The sequence below is a fragment of the Danio rerio genome, chromosome 4 (genome assembly GCF_049306965.1).
Source record: "Danio rerio strain Tuebingen ecotype United States chromosome 4, GRCz12tu, whole genome shotgun sequence".
In the NCBI taxonomy this organism is placed as follows: Eukaryota; Metazoa; Chordata; class Actinopteri; order Cypriniformes; family Danionidae; genus Danio; species Danio rerio.
Window position 1 is genome coordinate 68748310 of NC_133179.1, and position 13184 is coordinate 68761493.

General features: G+C 39.6%; 1 protein-coding gene, 1 long non-coding RNA gene and 6 other non-coding genes across 9 annotated transcripts in view; 6 read left to right on the forward strand and 2 right to left on the reverse strand.

Moving 5' to 3' along the window:
- The window catches only part of LOC137491233 (uncharacterized), a 120407-nt gene that overhangs the window by 34234 nt on the left and 72989 nt on the right, over positions 1 to 13184 (reverse strand). The gene's annotated exons all lie outside the window — the stretch shown is intronic.
- Positions 1320 to 2572, reverse strand: LOC137491323 (uncharacterized). Its single transcript, XR_011011295.2, has 2 exons — positions 1564 to 2572; positions 1320 to 1462 (listed from the first exon to the last, which is right to left on the reverse strand). It is a non-coding gene; the product is annotated as an uncharacterized lncRNA (long non-coding RNA).
- On the forward strand, positions 5471 to 5544 carry trnat-agu (transfer RNA threonine (anticodon AGU)). Its single transcript has one exon. It is a non-coding gene; the product is annotated as a tRNA-Thr (tRNA).
- Positions 6791 to 6864, forward strand: trnat-ugu (transfer RNA threonine (anticodon UGU)). The gene has a single exon. It is a non-coding gene; the product is annotated as a tRNA-Thr (tRNA).
- Positions 7053 to 7126, forward strand: trnat-agu (transfer RNA threonine (anticodon AGU)). Its single transcript has one exon. It is a non-coding gene; the product is annotated as a tRNA-Thr (tRNA).
- trnas-gcu (transfer RNA serine (anticodon GCU)) lies at positions 9356 to 9437 on the forward strand. Its single transcript has one exon. It is a non-coding gene; the product is annotated as a tRNA-Ser (tRNA).
- On the forward strand, positions 9995 to 10076 carry trnas-gcu (transfer RNA serine (anticodon GCU)). The gene has a single exon. It is a non-coding gene; the product is annotated as a tRNA-Ser (tRNA).
- LOC137494003 (5S ribosomal RNA) lies at positions 12655 to 12773 on the forward strand. Its single transcript, XR_011013978.1, has one exon. It is a non-coding gene; the product is annotated as a 5S ribosomal RNA (ribosomal RNA).

Below are 13184 nucleotides of genomic sequence, written 5' to 3' on the forward strand. Positions count from 1 at the left end.
ATGTACCTGGGAATTTACTCTGCAGAAATGGCAAAAATGATGTGTATCTTCTTAACACACTACTAACAACTAGCAAAAAGGCCATTAAAAAGAAATAGCTCAAGGAAGATCCTGCATCTGTAGGTGAATGGTATGATATTTTTAAAGAGGTGTATGACATGGAAGTACTGACATTTACCTCGAGACAAGCCTATAACATTTCTGCATACTGGGGTAAATGGTTGAGAAGTAAAGTCTTGTTTTAATTTTATTGTGGTGCTTTTAAATATGTTTGGAGCCTGATTATCTTTGACACGTAACCCTCAACAAAATGTTATATAGCAACATTTTATCAACGATACATACGAATGTAAATAAGATTGTATTCGGTGACCTTTGACACTTGTATTGTGTCTTTTTTTGCTTCCATGTTTCTTTAAAAATGTCTATTTTGTTCTAAACTGTTTTGAAAAATGAAAAAATAAAAGTGGGCTCATGTATCATCATTATCCTGACGCAAGCTCACAGCGTTCAGCATGTAGTTTTGCTGCTGTTAGATCAAAAATAGCGGCTGCCATTCATGTTCAAACACTCTAAAAATAATTCTATAGCCCTGTCTGTTTTTAGAAATAATGTCTTGCATTTTAAAATGAATTCTGTCCAAAATAGATTTTTTTCTCTTTTGCTAAAATATATTATTATTGTATTTGACTGTAACTATCTTTTTTAATTAGACTAATTGCCCTATTCTCTTAAAAGAGCAGCTCTCATACAGCGCCTGTTATTTCAGTGTTTTTTTCCAGGGAATTGTGGATATTTGTGGATTCCTGCTTTTTTTTTTTCCTCGGCTGATCAGATGGAAAAAGGAAAATGACAGGGACAAAATTCGGAATTTGATCATTGAGTTGTTTTTACCTGTCATTTTCCTTTTTTTTTCTTAATTATTTAAACTATCACATCGCTTTTCAGGTGAAGAAGGAAAAGTGTTGTACTTATCTGAAAAAGCTTTATATGTTTTAAATAATGAAGTGTGTTTTTTTTTCTTTTAAAGGATTGCATGTTTTTAAATTAAATACAGTTTGAATGATTGTTAAATATAATCCAAACACCGTGTCTGTGTTTACACTTTTATTTAGTTTAAAAAGCATAATATGAATCCACTGAAACAGAATTTTGTGACACTGGGTACTTTTTAAGAAGAATGTGAAATAACGGCACAGTTGAAGACTGTATATATAATAGTAATATCAAATAGTAACTACACTAAAGAAACTAAACAACTTCCAGTACATACAAGTGCAAACAAATGAACAAAATCTGAACATTAATCAAACAACATAGAGACAACATAGGTAATGTCTTTAATTAAAAATGGCAGTGAATCCAAGGATGAATATACTATAGCTTGCTGTGAAGAATAAACATGCCAGGTTAATTCTCGGCAGTGAGGTCCATGTCTGCTGACCTTAAAAGCCTTGATAATCTAAAACAAAAAGAAGACGACAACCAGAAAAATCACAATAATTTGGTTGAAACTTAAAGATGGGTGGAAGGGAGGGTTAAGCGCAGTTTGAGCGTACTTACCAGGCTGTAATTCCACATGTGTTGTACAGAATCCAGAGAGAAAGAGGTGAGCATATGGAGTAGCCTACTCACACTCTCACTATTGCATAAAGAAAACTTATGAGAAAAAAAGAGCAAATGAAAAGTCAGTAAAAGAAAATACATTTCTCTGAAAGTAAAGGTGAATGGTTTGTAAGGCCCACTCATTCAGCCTATTACAACCAAATCTCTATTTGGAGAGCAATGTTGTTGCTTGGCAGTGCAGAAAGAGTACTCCAGGGTGAGAAGAGCCAGCCTGATCTCACGAGAAAACGTAAGTATTTTACGTTTTGCCAGTTTAGTGGCTAATTCGTAGGAATTCGTACGAGTTCAGTAGTACGAAATGGTACGATTTTAAAAAGGAGGCGTGGCACCTGACCCCACCCCTAACCCCAACCGTCATTGGGGGATAAGCAAATCGTACTAAATTGTACGAATTAGATCGTACAAATTCATACGAATTAGCCACTAAATGAAAAAGTTACGAATTGCCGTGAGATTGTGTTGGAAGAGCAGTGTTGGTTGTCCAGAGTCCAGAGAGAGAGGAGAAAATATGGCCACAGGTGGAAACTTGGAGTTGGACATGTTAGAAGTGGGTGAGTATGGGGGATGGAAAGATGTTGTTTTACATCCAGTCCAATTCCAGCCCTTTCCCAGATCTCCTCTTTGAGCCATAATCATAGAGTAACTCCTCATCACTCGAAATGTCTTTTGTAGCAATGAAGAGAATGATGTCTCTAAAATTAAGGACATACAGCCTGGGCCGGATACTGGCTCTTTTGCTGGAGTGACGGATCAGGCATCCATAATTAAACTTCATGGGATGGCACTGGCAACTTTCTTCATGTGCGTCAATGCACATGGCTTCATGTTGCTTGTTCTTATAAAAAAACAAATGGCCAGCTCTGATGCCGCTTGTCGAAGCAATTGCCATCCCATCTTCATGGCTAACCAGCTCGCCGTGGTATTCACAGACAACCTCCCCGATCTGAAAGGGTCTTTTTTCAGGGTGAAAAAATCATTTTTTTCACAAAGCTGCTGTCGATGACCAAGTCCAACCTGGCAAAAGGTTTCCACTGCTTCAGAACCACTGCAGCCTGTGGGACGTTTGACGTCCACCCTTGTTTGTCCATCCAGCGGCTTATTTTGGACTCTGGTGGCTGCTGTCCAGCAAAGTGTTCTAGAAACACAAAACACATCAGTATTCGGCTATTCTCACTCAATTCCCCTGTTTGTGTCATTAATCATCTGTATACTCACCGAGAGCATGCTGTTCACGCAGCTTGAGCTGCTCGCTACGCCAGCGGTCATAGCAGTGCCTCTCATGTTCTGAGCCACACAGCTCAGTCCTGCGTGCCCTTTTTGGAGGAGGCCCCTCCAGAGTCACTGGACAGAACTGCTCAAGAATTTATAGGCCGTCTGTTCGTCCACCCTTGTCTCACAGCTGGAAGCTCTACTAGACCTTTGTCTATAAGATCACAAAAATAAATATTGAAGGAAGGAAAGGTATGTTCCAATCGACCTAAAATCAACATCATTTCAACGTTAGACAAACCAATTAGGTTGATTATATGTTGGAAATGCGTGGATTGTATAATGTTGTTTCGAACGATTGAAAATGAACATTGATTCAACGTTGGGTAAGTAACCAATTGTGACGATTTCAGGTTAGGATTGAATGAAGTGCCTGATGTCGTTTCTACATTACCCAGATGAGCAAAACGATGTTGAACCAACGTCAGTGATCAACGTGGATTTGATATCAAAAGAAATGTTGATTTTAGGTTTTGTAAAAAAATACATGTTGTACTTGGCCTAAAATGTACATTCTTAAATGTTATTAAGGGCAGCAATTCGCACATAGATTAAGGTACATCTGAACAGTGATTAACAATAATAAAATCCAAATGTCAAAAAATGCCGTTTATCGCGTTTTGCAACCGAACTCTTCATATACATACTGTTGAAGTCAGAATTATTAGCCCCCCTGAATTTTCAGCCCCTCTGTTTATTATTGCCACAATTTCTGTTTAACGGAGAGAATATTTTTTTCAACACATTTATGAAATAATATTTTACTAGATGTTATTCAAGACACTTCTACACAGCTTACGGTGACATGTGAAGGCTTAACTAGGTTTATAAAGTTAACTAGACAGGTAAGAGCAATTTATTAGGGCTCATAATTCTGACAACTGTACTTGCTTGTTTTCTACTAAGTTACTTTTGTATTTCCATTTTAATTTATTTTCAAAATTTTATTTATATATATATAGTCATTTTATTTATGTAATATGCTTGCTGTGTTTAGATAAGAATCCTCTGCCTTTTATACTTTAGTTTAAATTCATTCAAAATTGTATTTTATATATAATTGTTTTATTTCTGTCATATGCTTGCTGTGTGTGTTTAGATATATATTTTGTAATAAACTGCAATATATTTAAACAGTAAGGCCTTTTTCTTTTTTGATTTCTTGCATCATTTCAGAGAAAACAAGTACAAACTGTATATTCTAATGACTTTCATTTGTAACATAGATTATAATAATTTGGTATTTTTTTCTCAAGCAATGCAAAGTGCATTATTTATAACATACTACATGCATCCACTTAAAAACCTGTTTAGTGATGGAAAGTTCTGATTATTTTACTCACTCGGATCTTTGAGTCTCGTTCATCGAGATGAACGAATCTTTTTTCGAGTCATTTCGTTCATTTGGTTCAATTTGCCAAAATGTTATTAAAATTTTAAGAATTGCTTCCAAACACATCTACAACTAGCCCAAAAGGTTGATTGCATAAAACATGAGTGATAAATAGAATACTATAAGAAGGAGAAAATAATACTTTAACGTTTACCTGCTCTTTTGTCATTAAACGCATCTTTGTCACTTTGCTCAGCTCACCTCTTTATGTCTTCTAATGTCAGTGGTTCGTTCATGTTACACTTGCAGTTACATTTAATCTTAACCAATGTACACAGTCTGAGCCGTTAGGAGCCATGATAATTAGTTCACCTATCAAGTCTCAAGTCGTGCGTTATTTACGTAACAGAATGAGTCAAACCTAAGGACTCGAGAAATGAGAGGTTCAATTCTTTTTCCGGCCCTAAATGCGTATGATTGGCCCGTTATGAACGAGTGACTCAGACCTGATAGAGGACTCGAGAGATGAACGGATCAATTCTTTTTCCGGCTCTAAACGCGAATGATTGGCCCGTGATGAACAAGTGACTCAGACCCGATAGAGGACTCGAGAGGTGAACAGATCAATTCTTTTTCTGGCTCTAAATGCATATGATTGGTTTCTGCCTCAAAAAAAACGACTCAAAATGTGATGAAGACTTGAAATAACTATACCACCTGCACATATGCATATTCCCTGGGGTCCGTTCTTGTACCTCGCTTAAATGATCTAGGATGATTTGGCAGATACTGAATTTTTAAATCTTGATAACTGATCTCTCGCTAATTTGGTTCTTTAAAGAAGTTCGCGAATCAGATTAGAATGTCTGGATAAACTGATCTGAGATCGCTGCTTGTGTTGTGAAGGACAGATCTATCGATCATATAACAGATCATCAGATCAGATCTATCGATCCTCGAAATCATCAGCAATGTCGTTCAAGAGCCTCTTTATGCATAGTACCTGATTTCCCTTTGTAATGTTGTTCAGCTGGTCAAAGCGCCTGTCTTGTAAACAAGAGATCTTGGGCTCAAATCCCAGCAGCGCCTTAGTCCAGGTGGTGCGTGTGCTTGTTTTGTAGAGCTTGCCGGAATGAATTATAAAATTGTATAGCTTAAACAATCTCTTTGCTTGCCATTTTTAGACTTGCTGTCTTTTTTTAGTCTCTGTGTGCAAAAACGTCTTGCCTTCTATTCAGCGTTGGCGCTGTAGCTTAGTTGGTCAAAGCGCCTGTCTAGTAAACAGGAGATCCTGGGTTCAAATCCCAGCAGTGCCTAATGTACAGGTGCCAGTTTTGCTTTTTGTTAAGAGTAACGAGTTTTTATGCAGCGGGATGTTTAGCAGTCGGTTTCTTAACAAAACTTAAATCCTTAAGAACGCTGCACGTTCAATAGGACTTTGGACAATGGCTTTATATAGCATAATGTGGTAATCCCTAACCAATTGGACTTTAATATTTCAAGTCCAGACATTCCCACTGAATCCCAGCAGTGCCTTGTCTGCAGTTGGCTGTTCTTTCATGGGCCAGAGAGTACTAAAAAATGCTTTCTGTGCAACAGTGCTAGAGGCAGCAGAGCACTCAGGCTATGTGGTGCATTGGATAGCGCATTGGACTTCTAGGCTGTGAGTTAAGCCTTACAAAGGTTGAGGGTTCGAGTCCCAACAAAGTCACAAGCTTTGCTCTTTTTCTTCACTGGCTTAAGGTGTTGTGCGTTTCTAACATTTTAGGCATATGTCCATCCCGTTTTGCTTCTTTCTTTCATTGCGCAATGCAGGCTCAGATACTAGGGGTACTCTACAATAAAGCCGATGACTTAATTGAGCTGTTTTAAAAAAGGGAGATTAGAAAACAGTGTAGGGCCGAGTGGGCTTGAGGAATGACTCGAAGGCAACCTGTGGTTTTGGGGAAAAGTAACTGCTACCTATTGTTGAGATCACGCCTTTTGGATTTGTCGTACAAGAGCCTCTTTATGCATGTGCAAAGTAACTGAGTGGAAAGCACAGTAAATTTTGCTTCCCCCCCACTGTCTTAGATGAAACTGCTTTTGGATGTATCGTATCCAGAGGTTTTTTCTTTTAGTGTTAAGACTAAGTTGGCCAGAGCACCTGTCTTGGGAACAGCAGGTGCTAGGTTCAAATCCAAACTGCACCTTTCCCTCAGATTATGGGAGAGTGGCTTTCTGATCTGAAACTCTTTCAATGGCCGAGAGCATATGTTTGTACTGATTTCCATTTTCCGAGGTGACTCTGGGTTTGGATGTAATGAAACTGGAGGTTCCAAAAAACACTTTACACATGATTAAGGATAGATTAAATAAAAATAAATTCACACATTTTTTGCTTTGATCTTGATCAGAGGCCAGGTTACCGGTCAGGTTTGAGACATGATCATCCAGACTCTAAAAGACCAAGTCCGTCTTGTCAGCATTTTCTGCAACCTGACATGCTGGTTTTTGTTGTGTATTATTTTTTCTTCTTCAATTTTTGTTATCGGAGAAATGTCTCTTACTGTGAATTTATGTGGCGCTGTGGCTTAGCTGGTCAAAGCGCCTGTCTTGTAAGCAGGAGATCCTGGGGTCAAATCTCAGCAGTGCCTTAGTCCAGGTGGTGTGTGTGCTTGTTTCATAGAGCTCACCGGAATGAATTATAAAATTGTATAGCTTTGAGGTGTAATGAATAGTGCGACAAATAGAGTTAAACAACCTCTTTGTTGCCATTTTAAGACTTGCTGTCTTTTTTTTTTAGTGTCTGTGTGCAAAAACGTCTTGCCTCCTATTCAGTGTTGGCGCTGTGGCTTAGTTGGTCAAAGTGCCTGTCTAGTAAACAGGAGATCCTGGGTTCAAATCCCAGCAGTGCCTAATGTACAGGTGCCATGTTTGCTTTATGTTAAGAGTAACGAGTGTTTACGCAGCGGGATGTTTAGCAGTCGGTTTCTTAACAAAACTTAAATCCTTAAGAACGCTGCACGTTCAAGAGGGCTTTGGACAATGGCTTTATGTAGCATAGTGGGGTAATCAATTGGACTTTAAAGGTGCAGTAGGTGATCTTTCACAATGCTAACAGCTTAGCATAAATCTCTGAATTACAGTTCCTCCCTTGCCGTCTAGAGCCACACCTCCTTAAATACGAGCACAGCAAAAGAACCCCCTCTCATGTATAAAAGCAACTATGGCTTGTCCTGTGGCATGCAAGCCAAACGTCTTGTCCTCTTATCAGCATTGGTGCTGTGGCTTAGTTGGACAAAGCGCCTGTCTAGCAAACTTTAAATCCTTGGTTCAAATCCCAGCAGTCCCTAATGTACAGCAGCTGGGGTTGCATCTTCTTAAGAGTCATGAGTGTTTATGCAGCGAGCTGTTTAGCAGTCTTTTTCTTAACAAAACTCAAATCCTTAAGAACGCTGCTTGCTTAAGAGGGTTTTGGACAATGGCATTATATAGCATGGTATGGTGATGCGTAACCAATTGGACTTTAAAATTTCAAGTCTAAACATTCAAACATGCAGTGCTACCGTTTTTTTTCTTGTTTCGATTAAACAATTACCTCCTGTCTGGCACTGTGGCTTAGTTGGTCAAAATGCCTGTCTAGTAAACAGGAGATTTTGAGTTTGAATCCCAGCAGTGCCTTGTCCGCAGTGAGCGGTGCTTTTATGGGCCAGAGAGTACCAAAAAGTGCTTTCTGTGCAGCAGTGCTAGAGGCAGGAGAGCACTCAAGCTCTGTGGTGCAATGGATAGCGCATTGGACTTCTAGGCTGTGAGCTGAGGCCAGGGATTTAATCGGGCCGGGCCAATTGCCCAGGAGGTTAAGCAGTGAGGACAAAATCATGTTGCGTTTTCACTCTCGGGCTAGTAGCTTGCAGCACGTCACGCAAACCCCGCCCCCATAACGTCCCCCGAATCGAACGTCATACAACCCGCCCACTTCAGTGGGAATCAGGCAGATAAAGCACACCATCACATCCTCACAAAACCATTCAAATGAAGACAACTGAAACAAATGACACGTTACTGTACTCCATTACATTGTATGTCTATACGCACATGCCTATGTGTTCTCATTCATCATATTAATTTACTCACCAACCGACTGAATTTGAAAAAAAAATTTATAAATAAAGAAACTGCAAAGAAACGATTCAATCATATTGAAGAGATTTGAACTAACCTTCTGACACAACTAGTGATCCAGGTCCCTGACGGAATATGGCTCCCCAGACATGAATTTTTACTGGATGCTTTGCTTTCGGTTTCACAACATGCCGGTTTATCAATAGGGTATGTCCTATTAATAAATTTGTAGGACATGTAAGCACATATAAAGTAAATAGCCTAAATAAAGAGATGCATGGATAAATGTTAAATAAATAAATCTTTTCATTATGGCATTGTTCTAAATGGCTTACCTGGCTTTTCCAAAGGTCCACCCAGGGGCGGACTGGCCATCTGGCAGACCGGGCACTTTCCTGGTGGGCCGACGTACTTTTTGGGCCGGGCTGATCATCGTCTTATGATCTGATCGGCCCATAAAAGGCTTAGCATATGTTCTGGCATTCGAGAGATCATGGTGTTTCTGTTGAAGTTCTTTTACTCTCACTCTTTTAGCGTTTTGAAGGATGTTGTTGCAAAACTTTATGTCATCTTTATCAAAAATAGCTGCAAATACAAACATATATGCCATAGTCCAGCCCCCATCGTGAAATTGAGTACATACATGACGAGGTGGAAGAGTCCATCGAATCCCATCCTTGTCGTTCAAATGCTCTGGCATTTGAAAGAGCCTGGTGCTTCCGTGGAAGGTGTTTTACTTGCACGCTCTTATCATTTTGAAAGATGTTGTTGCAAAATTTAACGTCATCTTTACCGAAAATAGCAGCAAATACATACAGAAATGCCGTAGTCCAGCCCCCAACAGGAAAGTGAGTACATACATGACGGGGTGGCCGAGTCCATCAAATCCCATTTTTGTCGTTCATTTGCTCTGTCGTTCATACGGTAAAACTGATAGTCGTTTTACCGAAAATAGTTGCAGAAACATACATATACAAATAAGTGTCACAGTCCAGCCTCCACCAGAGAAGAAAGAAAATAAGTGACGAGGTGGCTGAGTGGTTAAGGCGATGGACTGCTAATCCATTGTGCTCTGCACGCGTGGATTCGAATCCCATCCTCGTCGCTCATTTGTTCTGGCGTTCGAGAGGTCATGGTGTTTCTGTAGAAGTTAGTTTATTCTCACTCTTTTAGCGTTTTGAAGGATGTTGTTGCAATATTTTATGTCATCTTTATCAAAAATAGCTGCAAATACAAACATATATGCCATAGTCCAGCCCCCATCGTGAAAGTGAGTACAAACATGATGAGGTGGAAGAGTCCATCGAATCCCATCCTTGTCATTCAAATGCTCTGGCGTTTGAAAGTGGCCGGTGCTTCCGTGGAAGGTGTTTTACTCGCACACTCTTATCGTTTTGAAGGATTTTGTTGCAAAATTAAACTTCATCTTTACCGATAATAGTAGCAAATACATACAGAAATGCCGTAGTCCAGCCCCCAACAGGAAAGTGAGTACATACATGACGGGGTGGCCGAGTCCATCGAATCCCATTATTGTCGGTTATTTGTTCTCTTGTTCATACGGCAAAACTGAAAGTCTTCTTACAGAAAATAGTTGCAAAAACATACATATACAAATATGGGGTACAGTCCGGCCTCCACCAGAGAAAAAGGAAGATACATGACGATGTGGCTGAGTGGTTAAGGCGATGGACTGCTAATCCATTGTGCTTTGCATGCATGGGTTCGAATCCCATCCTAGTCGCTCATATGTTCTGGCATTTAAGAGATCATGGTGTTTCCGCAGAAGTTCTCTCACTCTTTTAGCGTTTTGAAGGATGTTGTTGCAAAATATTATGTCAACTTTATCGAAAATAGCTGCAAATACAAACATATATTTCATAGTCCAGCCCCCATCATGAAAGTGAGTACAAACATGACGAGGTGGAAGAGTCCATCGAATCCCATCCTTGTCATTCAAATGCTCTGGCGTTTGAAAGAGGCCGGTGCTTCCGTGGAAGGTGTTTTACTCGCACGCTCTTATCGTTTTGAAGGATTTTGTTGCAAAATTAAACTTCATCTTTACCGATAATTGTAGCAAATACATACAGAAATGCCGTAGTCCAGCCCCCAACAGGAAAGTGAGTACATACATGACGGGGTGGCCGAGTCCATCGAATCCCATTATTGTCGGTTATTTGTTCTCTTGTTCATACGGCAAAACTGAAAGTCTTCTTACCGAAAATAGTTGCAAAAACATACATATACAAATATGGGGTACAGTCCGGCCTCCACCAGAGAAAAAGGAAGATACATGACGATGTGGCTGAGTGGTTAAGGCGATGGACTGCCAATCCATTGTGCTTTGCATGCATGGGTTCGAATCCCACCCTTGTTGCTCATATCTTCTGGCATTCAAGAGATCATGGTGTTTTTGTAGAAATTCTTTTACTCTCACTCTTTCAGCGATTTGAAGGATGTTGTTGCAAAATTTTATGTCAATTTTATTGAAAATAGCAGCAAATACAAACATATATGCCATAGTCCAGCCCCCATCGTGAAAGTGAGTACATACATGACGAGGTGGAAGAGTCCATTGAATCCCATCCTTGTCGTTCAAATGCTCTGGCGTTTGAAAGAGGCCGGTGCTTCCGTGGAAGGTGTTTTACTTGCACGCTCTTATCGTTTTGAAGGATGTTGTTGCAAAATTTAACGTCATCTTTACCAAAAATAGCAGCAAATACATACAGAAATGCCATAGTCCAGCCCCCAACAGGGAAGTGAGTACATACATGACAGGTGGGCCGAGTCCATCGAATCCCATTTTTGTCGTTCATTTGCTCTGTCGTTCATACGGCAAAACTGAAAGTCATCTTACCGACAATAGTTGCAAAAACATATGTAACCCTAGTGAAATAGTTAAATATTTATTTATAATATTATTTAGAGCAGTATAATCATATTATTATTTTATCTACAAGTCTTTATAAATATAATAAACGAAAAAAAATTCATGTATACAAATGTAGTTTGAGGTAAAGTATCAACCAATCGTAGGAGCGGGTTGTTAGATCTGCCCCTTCCAGCTTGCCGGGAGAGAGAGACAGAGCAGAGACGAGACCGGTTGGCAGAACAATAGAGAGGAGCAAACTTGAACAAAAAGATTAAAATACAGTATGTTATGATTCCTAAACAGTTTAAAAGTGATTGTAATTGTACCAAATCAAGTTGTACCTGCAAAATCGTTGTTATTTAGCGTGTTAGTGTGTTTAAGAGTGTGTTGAAGACCGCATGTTGCATTGCGTTTACAATGCGCTGACGCCATTTTGCAATCGCGTGTGTGTGAGAAGACCATAGAGTGACATCGCGAACTTGACAGGTATTCCATTATATTAGCTCATTTTATGGTAAACATGTGTGTGTATGTGTTTTATTTGTTCCACGTGTTGTATATTTTGTATGTTTTTGAAATTATTCTGAACATATTAAACTTATTTATAAATTCTGGTCTGTGATCAGGCCAGGTTTTTTTCTGAGGACATTTTTCCAGTTTCACTGGATTCCTTGTATTGATGGCGAGCCTCCTACATCGACCTGGAAAATTGTGAAGTACACATATTTCAATTTATCCTCATTTCACCGGATAAAGTAAGAATTTGCCAAAAAGTTAATTCCTTTATTGGACTGCGATTTTTAAATACAGCTCTAAGGACTGATTTTCTTGGAGGGAAAAAACAGAACTTTATCTGAATTTAACTAATTTCACCAATTTCAGAGTGAACAACGACACTGATTTATTTGTGTTATTTTATGGATTCTTTTGTTTTCACTTGAATTCATTTATTGTGATTTGTGTTTGATTTAAAATAATTGAATAGTGGGTGCACCCTGGGGTTGTGTATAAATAGTTATGTTACTGATGTAAGTATTTTTTACTAAGACAAATACGAAAAGGAAAAAATTCAGACAATCTAAAGTAAAATTATTTTTGTATTTAAAACATTCAACAACAGTTTGTCTTTGGTTATTGCTCAGTTTCACCCCCATCCCCTTTTACTTACCTTGTAATCTTCTGGTTTTATTGTCTGGTCCAATAATAAATAAATATAGTACACCTGTTACACTTGGATGGGAGACCGCCTGGGAATACCAGGTGCTGTAAGCTTTTCGAAGTCCTTCATTTGGCAGCTGATACACTTCCCCGTGTCACAGCTTCGCTGCCATTATTTTTTCTCGCCTTCAAGGGCATTGTTTCTGTCGGTGCTGAGTCGATGCCAGCTGAGCTGTGCTCGGTCCCTGGTGTTGCGCCTGTTTTAAATAGCCAACTCTTGACGGCTTCTCTCGCTTATGGCCATACCACCCTGGAAATGCCCGATCTCATCTGAACTCGGAAGTAAAGCAGGGTCGGGCCTGGTTAGTACTTGGATGGTAGACTGCCTGGGAATACCAGGTGCTGTAAGCTTTTCCAAGTCCTTCATTTGGCAGCTGATACACTTCCCCGTGTCACAGCTCCGCTGCCATTATTTTTTCTCGCCTTCAAGGGCATTGTTTCTGTCTGTGCTGTGTTGATGCTAGCTGAGCTGCGCTTGGTCCCTGGTGCTGCGCCTGTTTTAAATAGCCAACTCTTAACAGCTTCTCTCGCTTACGGCCATACCACCCTGGCAATACTCCATCTTGGTACATTCCAGGAAGTGTTTGGCTGCAGTTAGGGGAGAAAGGCTCTCCCCACTCTTTGTTTGTTTTCTTTTTTATTTGTAAAGTATTAGAGTTAATTTGGTTATTTTGTTTTTGTGAAGTTGATTTTCCTCCTGTAGTGGCTATTTTCTCTAAGGAGGCTCTCTCAGTGGTCAAGAAACAAAGTCTTACCCGGGAT